The following is a 13,462-nucleotide window of genomic DNA, read 5'->3' as shown; positions in this document are numbered from 1 at the left end:
AGAAACGCCGGGACTGGCGACAGACATGCACCCGTTTAAATGCTACCCTACCTGTAAACTCGTCCAAGTTCTGGTCAGCCTTCTGTCGCCTTACCGGAACTAAACCGTCCCACTACTATCCTCTTCTCCATGATGATCACCCCTACCCTGACACCCTTAGTAAGGCCAATCACTTTGCCTCCTACCTCTCCGATGTATTTTCCATCCCCGATGATTCCCAGTTCGATTACTCCCTTTTACCGGATGTCCGCGATTGAACTGACACCTTTGCCCCTCCCCTCGCTCCTGGTTTCCAGTATTTGGACAACATGAACACACAGAACTCAACGCCCCTATCACTACACAGGATCTCATTGCTACACTCCGCACACAACGCAACACCGCTCCTGGTCACGATCGTGTCACCTACCGTCACCTTCGTGAACCTCCTGCCTCTTTCCTCTCCACACTGGCCAGCCTCTACAATGTAGTCCTGTCCACCGGTTACTACCCCGACCTGTGGAAAACGTCCCATATCCTCATGTTCCTTAAACATGCCAAACCGCCGACCGCCATCTCCTCCTACCGTCCCATCAGCCTTACCTCGGTCTTCAGCAAGGTCCTGGAATCTATCCTCACCTGACGCATCCACCAGCATCACCGCCAGCACCGCCTCCTTCCCGTTACCCAATGTGGCTTTCGGCCGTCCTCTTCCAACGACATTCTCCTTCACCTCACTCATCTCCTTTCCGACCAGCTTAATGCCTGTCGCTCCGCAATCTTCTTCTCCCTGGACCTCGAACGAGTTATCACCACATATGGCATTTTGGTCTCCTCTTCAAGCTCCAAACCTTCGCCCTTCCCATTAACTACGTCCGTCTGATCGGCTCCTTTCTCTCCCGCCGTCCTTCCTATGTCACCATCCATAACACAGATTCCTACACCTTTTTCCCCCTCCACCAGTGTGCCCCAAGGCTCCGTCCTCTCCCCCCTTCTGTACCTTTTGTATACAGCGGACATGCCGCCACCGTCACCCCCGTCCACCTTCTCCAGTTTACCGATGACACCGCCTTCCTTGCCCTCGCCCCCACCCTGCAGCGTTCCCAACAGCTTCTCCAATCCCATCTTGACCGGTTCACTGCTTGGAGCAACCAGTGGTTGCTCAATGTCAATCCCTCCAAAACCCAGGCGATCATTGTAGGCAAAACCACCACTTCCTTCCGCCTTCTTGACTTCTATCTCACCATCTATGGCCATCCTATTGCCCTCACTCCCACCCTTAAGTACCTTGGCGTCACCCTCGACCATCGCCTCTCCTGGACTCCCCATCTCCGGACAATCCAAGCCAAGGCATGCTCCCGACTCCGTCCCCTCAAGCTCCTTTCTGGCCGTACGTGGAGTCTGGACCCCTCTACCATCCTCCATACCTATAAATCCGTCATCCGCCCTATCCTTTGTTATGCCCATCCTACCTGGATCTCCGCCCCCCCTACCTTTTATAAATCCCTCCAAATCCTTGAATGCCATGCTCTCCGCCTCGCCTATCGCATCCGTCTCCCCTCCCCCATGTGGATCCTGTACGATCTCATCCCCTTCCCCCACCTTCTCCTTTTCCTTGAAAGGATCCAGATCCTGTACACCTCCCGCAAACTCGATCCTCCTCACCCGCTTGTCTCACCCATCCTCTCCCACCCCCGCCCACTGCCACACCTGTATTCCCACGTCCCACCCGGTCTCCATCTCCCTACCCTCCTTACCCTCTCTGCAGGTGGCTTCCGCCAGCTCCCTCTCCCTGATGATGCATTCCTCCCCTCCATCTACCCCTCCTACCAACTTTGATCCTCCCACCCTTCTCCTGTGTTTGCTCCTCTGGCCACCCTCCCTCCCTTCTCTCCCTCTTCCCTCCCCCCTCCCCCCTCCCCCGGGCTTCCCCTCACTTGTCCCTCTCCTCCTCCCCCATCTCCTCAGCCATTGGCATCCCTGTTCTCCCCTCTCCCCCACCTCACCCTTATTCCCCTCTTGGCAGGTCCCCGGACTCGCACACACTAAGTGGACATTCGCGCGCCGGAGATCATCGCCATCAGTGTCTCGTGTGTGCCATCATGTTTAGTGTTCTGTGTTCACCGTCATATTCCATCGTTCACCAGTGCCATCGACATCTTCAGTGTTTGTGCTTTGTGTCAACAGTTTGTAGTGTGGATTGTCATCGAGTGTGAACGGCTTCATGTTTTTTTATGTTCATGTATCTACTGTTTTTTCCCTGCCGTTTTTTTTTCCAAGTCATGTGTCTTCTCTGTTTTTATCCTTGTACTATCTTTGGCTGAAGAGCGGCGTATTGTGCTGCTGCCAGCCTACCTTTTCTACGGGTTTTAAAATCACAATAAAGAATAAAAAAATAAAGCTCAGCCATTTCATCTCCTGCCCCACCAATCTCCTGCCTCTTAGTGTACCTGTTGACGCCCCTTCTCTCTTCATCCTGCCACCTCCCCTGCTGCCCCTTGCTCTCCCCTTCTTTGCCATCCTCTTCGGCCCCTCCCTTGGCAGGTCCCACCTGGCCGTTTTATTCTTTATTGTGTGTGCTCCAAGTGGGTTTTAAGTGTGTTGTTCTGGAGTGTTTTTAATACTGTGGCCGACTTTTAACCTGTGCATGTGCATTCAATGTCTTGTGTTTTAAGAATCACCAACTGTGTTTTTTAACTGCATGATTTTTTAAATTGTCCACCCATGAACGTCTCCATGTCAGTGTATTTTTACCTCTGTTATCTCCCCTTACTCTGTTTTATATTCCCCTTTCTTATCGCCTTATATAAGTAACATTTTATTCTTATTTTAGATGTCATGTCACTCGGCTGAATAGCGGCGGATTGTGCCCATATGGGGCAGGGGAATGAAATCACAATAAAGGAAAAAAAGCTCAGGCAGCGAGTCTAAGCGTTGTATGAGTCTCGACACATCGCCTGAACAACAGATAGCGTGTTTATCAAAAAAATGTCAAATGTGTGTGAAATCTTATGGGACGTAACTGCTAAGGTCATCAGTCCCTAAGCTTACACACTACTCAACGTAAATTATCCTAAGGACAAACACACACACCCATGCCCGAGGGAGGACTCGAACCTCCGCCGGGACCAGCCGCACAGTCCATGACTGCAGTGCCTTAGACCGCTCTGCTAATCCCATTCGTCGCCTGTTTATCGTTCTTTGTTTTCATTACTAGTGGACGTATTGGATTCGTTTGGTTGTCTCTGTCACTGCGTTGCTTCTTGCGTGTTGTCGCCGTAAGGTCTCTCTCTATCGTCCGTCGTCGTTTCGTGTCCGTCCTTTCCGTTCTTTTGTTTGTTCCCGCCGCGCTTTCTCGGCCACCCCGCGACCATTCCGGTCGCTGTCACAACAGGTTACAACCCTCTGAATATTATAAAAGGTGGGACGTGTTTATTAATGTCGTATGTGATTACCGCAGATTGGAGTGCACTGTCTGCAAGTTGCTGCCATGCTGGGCACACGATTAGCAGGATTTCACGAAGTAGGACGTTCCATTCTTCCATCAGCGCCGTTGACAGTTGCTGGATGGTCTTTGGTGTATGTGGACGTGCTGGAATATATCTATGGACGTGCTTCAAAGCCGGGGCAGCGGGCGGGCCTGTCAATTCGCTAAATATCCTCTTGCTTCAAGATCTTCTCCATCTGTAATGTTCGATGCGGTCGTGCAGTGCTACCCATAAAAATGAAGTCAGAACAGAATGTATCCTCGAAAAGACGCACATGGAGAAAGAGTACAATGCCACGGGTGAGTGTTCCGTGTTTAAAGAATTTGGAGCTCAGTAAGCCCACGGAACATTATGCCTCTCCACACCATAAGACCTGGACCACCAAAATAATCATATTCCACAATGTCTCTGATGCGTTACGCGTTCCCAGCTCTCACCATATGAAGGTACGTCCGGAATCACTACTCTGACTCTTCTATGATCGGAGAAGAGCACGTGAGCCCACTCCTCGTCGGTTCAATCACTTTGGTCTTGGTACCATTGCAAACGGTGTTGGCGACGTGCGGGTGTCGATGGAGGACAACGCACTGGTCGTCTGGTAGAGAGAACACCCGCATGCAGTCACTGTGCTACTGTGAAGCGTGGAGCTACGTGCCTTGCAGTCCTGTTAATTGTGGCTGCAGTTCCACTTCCTGTTTGACGTGCGTCCTTTCTTGCGTGTTGCACAGTACAGCGGTCATCTGCTACTATAGTTGACCCTGATCGACCACGTATACTCGTTTGGGCAACAGAGTCTGTGGTTTGCAACGCTCCTCAGTGACGTGAAGCAATGTCTTGAGTAATGTCAAACTCTTGGGCTACACTCGTCACACTTCGTCCTTCTTCCAGATTCCCGGAGATTCCCGGAGATTCTTCCCCCTGTGAAGTCATCCACATGTTGTCTCCGGAACAAGTTGCAGTAAAGAACACAACCCCAGTAGACAATAACTACTCGCTCATTGACACACGCTGTCTTTTCACGTTTCTTCGATTCCATCGTGTATCGGGCCCAGCCCCAAATGCTTTGCAGTGATGCTTATCTCAGGCCGTTTCACGCCGACCTCTGTGGCCGAGCGGTTCTAGACGCTACAGCCCGGAACCACGCCACCGCTACGGTCCTAGGCTCGAATCCTGCCTCAGGCGTGGATGTGTGTGCTGTCCTTAGGTTAGTTAGGTTTAAGTAGTTCTAAGTTCTAGGGGGCTGATGACATTAGAAGTTAAGTCTCATAGTGCTCAGAGCCATTTTGAAGCCGTTTCACGCCAGTCTTTCCATGCATGACGGGAAGGCCTATCGCAACATTCTCCCGCACTTCCTTTCATTTCCACTGAGTCTTTAATATGTTATGTTACTTAATCTTATTCGCCCTTAAGTTTTGCAGAGCGTGGTAGACCACGCCTGCTAGAAACACTATACACGACCGAAAGTAACGCATTCTGGAGGCCATTCTACCAGTCGCAGAGGAATGGTGTCAGTTACATACCCGTCAGTGGTGCGAACGAGTATGAACTGAGACTAACATTCGGCAGTGTGTTAGTGTAACTGTAGGTGATATGAATCTTAACCTACGTGCAGCTGTATGGTACAGTTACGATTGTCAGCTTTTTGGAAGTTCCCCGTTGGTCTTAGAAAAGTTCAAGGAGGCTAACCGGTGTTGGCTTTTTGGGAAACTATGAAGCGTCTTTCTGCTGGCGTGGATGCTCTCCACAGCCGAGTTGCATAAAAATTTTTGTACATGTTTCCTTTGTTGTAAGTATGTCGCCTACAGTGAGTGATGTTATCTGATTGTTATTGGTTGAGACTGGCGAGTACAAAATGGTGATAAACCTAACGCATATTAGTAAGAAGATTAATAATAGTCACATCAGAACATCAAGAAAGAAACAAATATTTCATTTCTCAAACAACAAGAAGCTAATAAATTTATATTGTTTACATTTTTTCGCTTCAAGAAATTTTGTCTCCTGCCTAATTATTCATGTAGTCATATTTATCCAGAGCGGTAGGTAATTTTAAAGGAAGTCGGAAGTTGGAATTTTGACGACTGAATCTCTACAAGTTGTGACATGGATTTTATGATTTGGTATTACATTTACTGTTGATGATGGTGGTAGCATACATAAAAAAGGCTTGTACTGTAGTGCGTTTTATTGGTCCCAGAGATCAAAGAAAAACGCACACAACTGTTTTTAATCTCATCTACTGTTAGTCATAAATCAATTCTTGATTCACACACGGATAAGCAATTGTCGAATGTAATTAATTGTTCGTGTCGACGCAGTTCGGCATTATTAAAGAACGATTGCCGATTAATTAAATTTGAATGTTTGAATTACGCACCAGTAATATCCACTGAACAGTTAGTTCACGAGTATCAAAGGGCTGTGAAATACTTAGTCCTGTTTTCGGATCAGAACAGAATTCACTTAACTACACTTCTCTTTTCCTTCGGTTCTTTCTCCTGAACTGAGCACCAACAAATGTCTCACACGCAGACGTTGTCAGTTAGACTGTGACCGCAAGACCCATTCTGCTGTGTTAGCAATGACGCTCGAACCCGCATTGTCGAAAGTACCCAACAATACATAATTGAAAAGTAAGGTGCCGAGTTTCGCAGGAAGTTCTGGAATTAAATCTTGTGCTTAAATGTCAAAGATTATAACAAACATGAATATGCTACTTAAATGTTTAGAATATTTGGAGACTTCACCAAATGTTATATGATGAACATGAGAGTCATGTACAGCGTGTACGAGTGCTGTACTGGAACTTGCTGTACTTAAGTTCCAGTACAGAACTTGTGGCTGCCGCATCGCGCTAGCGAAGTGGGGCCGAGGCAGTTCCAGATAAGTTTTAAAGTCTGACGATAATTTATGGATTTGTAGTTTTAGCTTGACGATGTCCACTTCGGAAAGACGGTAGTTACTGTTATTTTGAAGAAGGTTGGGTTATCCCGACTGAAACCTAGGTAAATTCTGGGCAAACGGTGCAACTGAGGCTGTTAATTATTAAAATTAAAATTAATATTCTGATACTACCAATAACAAGAATATTGACAATCGTTATTACTGCCGACCTAAATATTCTGTGTTATCAGTACGTGTAGAGCGTGGAAGAGCGAGTATTATCAGTTTGACAATCCAACTTTTGTTGTTCGCATTTTCTTGTTTGGTTTCTGCATAATACAGCCAATACATGCAAAGTTCTAGCGATTTTGCCCTTCAAACTTTTTAAAATGAACAGAGAAATTATAGCTAATTTAATCTTACAGAAGCAGCCCATGGCTAAGCGATTAGTCATCAAAAATAATTTGTTGGAGAAATATTTTTAAAATGTTTGCTAATAGTGCTTGAGAATATTAACACCCTCCAGTGACCAACCTATGGTCAAAAGGTGCAAAGTAGCTCTTAATTGCTTGTCGACTGTGGCTATCTGTCTCATTGTAGTACTGTTTTTCAGCTCTTTCTCTTATTAACAGCAGCATATAACACGTACGTGTTGTGGACGTATTACAACACTGCAATTCTTGATACTGAAGTATATTTACAATAAATTAGATGTAACAGTTTCTTTAATAGGCGTTCATTTTTACATGATGATGTTTCAAGCTTCAGATGTTTACATTTATTTCCGTGTCGTGAACATTTGGTTCTTTACCAACGGCGTTGCAAAATAAATAGTTTTCATTACGTGAAAAATAATCTAAACACCTAAAGATAGTGCACGCATAAGATGAATTTACTATCAAAAATGCGTGTTTTGAATTATAATTTGTGGAATGATGTGTCTGGTAAGGGTTGCCATCCAATCGGTGCGTTACCGCTTAAACAGTAACGTCATGAACTCTATGGTTTTAGCTTTATACGCTAGGAGCGCTACTGTTGCGTCACGTCACGAGGCTGGTCGCAAGGTTGAGTAAGTACGTGAACCTGGCCTACGGATCACCAAAGGTTGAACATGCCAGCTGTAGATCAACACGTATGTATGTTACAATACTCTTCAGTCTTCAGCGGTCCCTGATTCATTGCTATCCACGCCACGGATTTTGTAAGCGGACCTGCTACTTTATACCGTTGTTCCGTTTATAGTGCGATACGTTGCCAGTGCTAATACAGAAATACGCTAGTGTATGTTTCACTATATCGTAACCCAAAACTCAGCTGACATCAAAATTCTGAATGCTCACAAGTCTTCCTAACCGTCGATAGCTAGCTGCGTGTGCGAATGTGAGTTGTCTCCACAAACATCCTGATAGCTGACGTCCTCTATTGTTGCCTTAGTTGACGAATGATCGTGTAACATCGCCTGCAGCTCTGGTGATTACCTAAACACTTCACAGAGCCACCTTCTGCATAAACTACGCCCTCCGCACACTCCAGATTAACCACCCTGTCGAGCGGTCAGTGTGCTCTCCGCATTGAATCCTTTGAACAGAAATAAAATCGTGATTCGTTGGAACACTCGAGGTGCCTCCAATTACCTACTGGCAAGTTACTGTCCCGTTTGGCACATTTAAGGAGTGCTCTTTATGTGATGCTACGATCAACGGTCTTGTTCGAGGCATCTCACTCCAAATACCCATTGTATGTGATCCTATTGACAATTTCACGCAGAAACTGATTGAAATAGACCTGTATTCGATAGAGCAGTAACTTCGATAGGGTTTGAAACCTAATTAGTCCAGTCAACGGTTCCTGAGAATGGCTCTGAGCACTATGTGACTTAACTTCTGAGGTCATCAGTCACCTAGAACTTAGAACTAATTAAACCTAACTAACCTAAGGACATGACACACATCCATGCCCGAGGCAGGACTCGAACCGGCGACCGTAGTGGCCGCTCGGCTCCAGACTGTAGCGCCTAGAATCGCACGGCCACTCCGGCTGGCAGTTCCTCAGAATGGCCTAATAGCGGAAAGTTTTGCAGAAGGTTTTCTATGACAAGCTTACTACACATAGTGTAGCGTGCTTAATCCGAATTTACCAAGCCCCACGAAAATACAGTGCCGGAAATGGATCGAAAATCGAAAAAACGACAAAATTTAGTCTTTTTTCGGTTTTTCGCTCATAACTCGGGAACGATTCAGTTTCCGCGAAATTTGACTGTTTATGAAAATAAAGATGGTGCTGATTCTCATAAAATAGGGGTGAGCGACTTCTTTAGTCAGAACAGTTGTGTGCCGTGTAGCGTGTGTTGAAATTAGCTCGATTTCTAAGCTGAGGAGATGGGCCATCTCACCTTTTACCTCCCCACCCCCTTACCGTACTTTGTTACACATCTATTGCTGCCGGCCGTGGTGGTCTAGCGGTTCTGGCGCTGCAGTCCGGAACCGCGGGACTGCTACGGTCGCAGGTTCGAATCCTGTCTCGGGCATGGGTGTGTGTGATTTCCTTAGGTTAGTTAGGTTTAAGTAGTTCTAAGTTCTAGGGGACTTATGACCTTAGATGTTGAGTCCCATAATGCTCAGGGCCATTTTTGAACCATCTATTGCTGGATTATATCCTCTAGCATTATCATGATGTTATTGAAGTGGTTGGCAGTTGATAATTGGCGTGGTAGAGGGGTAACTGTTCGTGAGATGGCACTAACCTTCCCCTCCTGATAGTGGCAAGGTCGGTCCATTATGTTGTTCTCCTGCGCCAGTAGTTGTTTACGAGTTCGCCCTCGGCTGGTAGTTTAGAACAAATTTGCGGTTGGTAAATTCAGTTTAAATGTATAAAACAGTAATACACAATAAGGTAAGGCGAGAAGTGTGTTCTGTGTGATGGTGTATTGGAAAACTGGAGAAAAGCTTCACCTCTTAGGCCGAAATAGACTTAAGGAATATTCTTGAAGCAAGTAAGAAGAGGAAAGATCCGATAGTTGTTGAAAAAAGTAGACAGTTGCTTTGGAGGCTAAGAGGGTTACGACTAGCTGCAGACAAAAACAAACTGGACCTGTGCCGGCCGCGGTGGTCTAGCGGTTCTGGCGCTGCAGTCCGGAACCGCGGGACTGCTACGGTCGCAGGTTCGAATCCTGCCTCGGGCATGGGTGTGTGTGATGTCTTTAGGTTAGTTAGGTTTAAGTAGTTCTAAGTTCTAGGGGACTTATGACCTAAGATGTTGAGTCCCATAGTGCTCAGAGCCAAACTGGACCTGTCCAACCGAATATTTATTTCAGAACCAAATATTAAACCAGAATTTCTGTTTTAACAAAACGAGCTCGCAGCCAATTAATCTGTGCCCAGTGAATTGCGTGCGTAAGCTGTGTTGAAGAAGAAGCGAGGAAAGTGTATACATGGAACACCAAAAGGATGGCCATAGTACAGGGAATGGTGGCAGCAGTCAGACCCAACACTCTACAGTCACTGTTACAAGGTAGCCTGGTCGCATTCATCTTCGAGAAGAATGGCCCTCGGAAATTAGCTGGCGTAGTGTCTTCTTTAGTAGTATACAGTGCCCCCTGCACAGAAGCAGTACTTTCTGAGGTGTCATTAATTATGGCCAATTCCATATACCGGCGGAAATGCAATGCACCACATCACAGGAAAGTAAGCCACATTGTTCACATTGTTATTATAATAATTTCCTTTTCTGAAATCTCATCACCTCATTATGGTAGCAAACATTGGCTTCAACTCTAATTATTTACCTATTATCTGTTATGAGCTGAAAGTAGTCATCTATTACCTTAACGTATCCATATGCACCCTCATTTTGCATACGAATCAAGTAAAACAAAAGGGCAGTGGTGCACATAGCGCGAAGAGGATGAAACTTCTTTCCTTTAAAATTATTATGTTATTAATATAATACTATGATAATTACTATTATTATTATCAAATGCTAAGTAAAGCATTATTATTATGTAATTTATATACGTTATTTGACTATTAACTGTAGTAGTGATGAAAGCTTTCATTTGGTCGTTTGATCGAACGTAGTAGTATATCAAGGGATGAGGAGTTGGGTTTTTGTGGTGGCGCCCGAAATCAGGTTAACTTCAGCATGCGCTACACGCCATCTGGATGGTCTGACAGAAGAAGTCATTCAGACCTATTTTCTGAGGAATTTGACGCTTTTTATTCTCATAAGTAGTCAACTTCTCCAAAAGTTGCTTCGTGTCCAAGTTATAAGCGGAAAACAAAAAAATCTTCTTTATCTTTCGTGTTTTTTTCATTTTGACCTATATCCGGGAGGGATCATACAGAAAGCTTGTCCAAAAAGCTTCTACAAAAAGTTCCACTAAAAAAAACTGGACTAATTGTCATTGACAAGGCTGGACACTCACACCAGGTCCCCATCGTTTTGGAATATTTTTTTGACCACTGTTCTTGCAAAATGTTGCACAGCTGCTATTAGTAAACCATTCGTTGTTTGACAGTCGTCAACAAATTGGCCATCTTCATTCATGCTGAATTCACGGACAAGACCAGACACGACTGCTTCTTTTTTGGGTTTTGTTCCGGGTACACATGTACTCATACACCGAAGAGCCAAAGAAACCGGTATCTTAGGCGCTTCAGCGTATAACTGCGCTTATTCGAGACAGTCGATTGAGACAAACACACCATTTCGCTACCACGACATGTTGGTGGTGGAGGGTCACGTGAACGCCTGTTTCTGTATAAATTGTAAACCATCTACTAAACTCGGCAGCGGCCAGTATGCGCTCTCTTTATGACGTAACAGCATTTTGTCCAGTGGTTTATGTGAATGATACAGATGAGGTCACCAACTGGAATGTGTTTGAGAGTCCACGAAATATTCTCTCCAGATAGACCCATGTTTAGCTGAGACCGAATGAGTCAATATAAAGCCTATATTTCACTTATTTGTACTAAACATTAGCCTTACAGAAGAATGGAAAAACTGGTAGAAGCTGACCTCGGGGAGGATCAGTTTGATTTCCGTAAAAATGGAGGAACGCGCTAGGCAATACCGACCTCGCGACGTGCCTTAGAAGATAAGTTGTTACTGCTGTCGTCCTCAGTCCAGAGACTGGTTTGATGCAGCTCTCCATACTGCTCTATCCTGTGGAAGCTTCTTCACCTCCCAGTACCTACTGCAACCTAGATCCTTCTGAATTTGCTTGGTGTATTCATCTCTTGGTCTCCCTCCACATCTTTTAGCCTCCACGCTGCCCTCCAATACTAAATTGGTGATCCCTTGATGCCTCAGAACATGTCCTGTCAACCGATCCATTCTTCTAGTCAAGTTGTGCCACAAACTCATCTTCTCCCTAATTCTTTTCAATACCTCCTCATTAGTTATGTGGTCTATCCAAGGAATGGTAAATCTATTGATTTTATTTTTATTTTTATTTACACGTCAAGATCCGTAGGACCAAATTGAGCAGCATATCTCCAAGTCATGGAACGTTTCAGTACATGAAATTACAACGAAAATGTAATAACAGAGAAAATAAAAGTTTATGAAACGGAAAAAAGTCAAGCCATAAGTAAACGCAGTCAACAATACAAAAAAAAAATCAGCTTAATTTGTCAAGGAACTCCTCTACGTTTACGGCATTTGTGGACTTCACAGGAAGCTTTTGACTATTTGACTGTAATACTTTCTTTGTAGTTCTAAAGGTAGCAGGGATAAAATACAGGCACCCTTTGTTTACAATTTGTACAGAAATAAGACGGCAGTTACAAGAGCCGTGGGGCATGAATGAAAAGCAGTGGTTGGCAAGGGAACGAGACAAATTTGTACCTATCTCCGATGTTGCCCAATCTGTACATCGTGCAAGCAGTAAAGGAAACCAAAGAAAAATGTGGAGTAGGTACTAAAGTTCAGGGACAAGAAACAAAAACTTCCACGTTTCCTGATAGCACTGTAATTCTGTCAGAGGCAGCAAAGAATTTGGAAGAGCAGTTGAATGGGATTGACAATGTCTTGAAAGGAGGATATAAGATGAACATCAACAACAGCGAAACAAAGATAACGGAGTGTAGTCGAATTAAATCACACTATGCTGTGGGAATTAGATTAGTAAATGAGACACTTAAAGTAGTATAGAGTTTTGCTATTTGGGCAGAAAAATGGCTGATGGTGGCGTAAGTAGAGAAAATATGGCAAGAAAAGCGTTTCTGAAGAAGAAAAATTGGAAATTTGTGGTAAGTTATTATGGGACCAAGCTGCTGAGGTCATCGGTCCCTAAGCTTATACACTACGTAACCTAATTTAAACTAACTTACGGTAAGGACAACACAAACACCCATGCCCGAGGGAGGAACTGGAACCTCCGACGGGGGGAGCCGCGCAAACCGTGACAAGACGCCGCAGACCGCGCGACTATCCCGCGCGGCTCTGAGCAAGAAAACATTGTTAACATAGAATATAGATTCAAGTGTTAGGAATTATTTGCTCAAGGTATTTGTTTTTAATGTACCCATATATGGGAGTGAAGCATGGACGATAAACGGTTTAGATAAAAAAAGGGAAGAGACGAGAATGTATACGGATGTGGGATACTCGTTACATGCATTTCTGCTTGTGTAACAGCCTACATCTACATCTACATCTACATTTATACTCCGCAAGCCACCCAACGGAGTGTGGCGGAGGGCACTTTACGTGCCACTGTCATTACCTCCGTTTCCTGTTCCAGTCGCGTATGGTTCGCGGGAAGAACGACTGTCTGAAAGCCTCCGTGCGCGCTCTAATCTCTCTAATTTTACATTCGTGATCTCCTCGGGAGGTATAAGTAGTGGGAAGCAATATATTCGATACCCCATCCAGAAACGCACTCTCTCGAAACCTGGCGAGCAAGCTACACCGCGACGCAGAGCGCCTCTCTTGCAGAGTCTGCCACTTGAGTTTGTTAAACATCTCCGTAACACTATCACGGTTACCAAATAACCCTGTGACGAAATGCGCCGCTCTCCTTTGGATCTTCTCTATCTCCTCCGTCAACCCGATCTGGTTCCGATCCCACACAGATGAGCAATACTCAAGTACAGGTCGAACGAGTG

Source organism: Schistocerca cancellata, chromosome 5 (assembly GCF_023864275.1).
Source record: "Schistocerca cancellata isolate TAMUIC-IGC-003103 chromosome 5, iqSchCanc2.1, whole genome shotgun sequence".
NCBI lineage: Eukaryota > Metazoa > Arthropoda > Insecta > Orthoptera > Acrididae > Schistocerca > Schistocerca cancellata.
The sequence above is the reverse complement of the archived record's forward strand: the minus strand, read 5'-3'. Positions refer to the sequence as shown.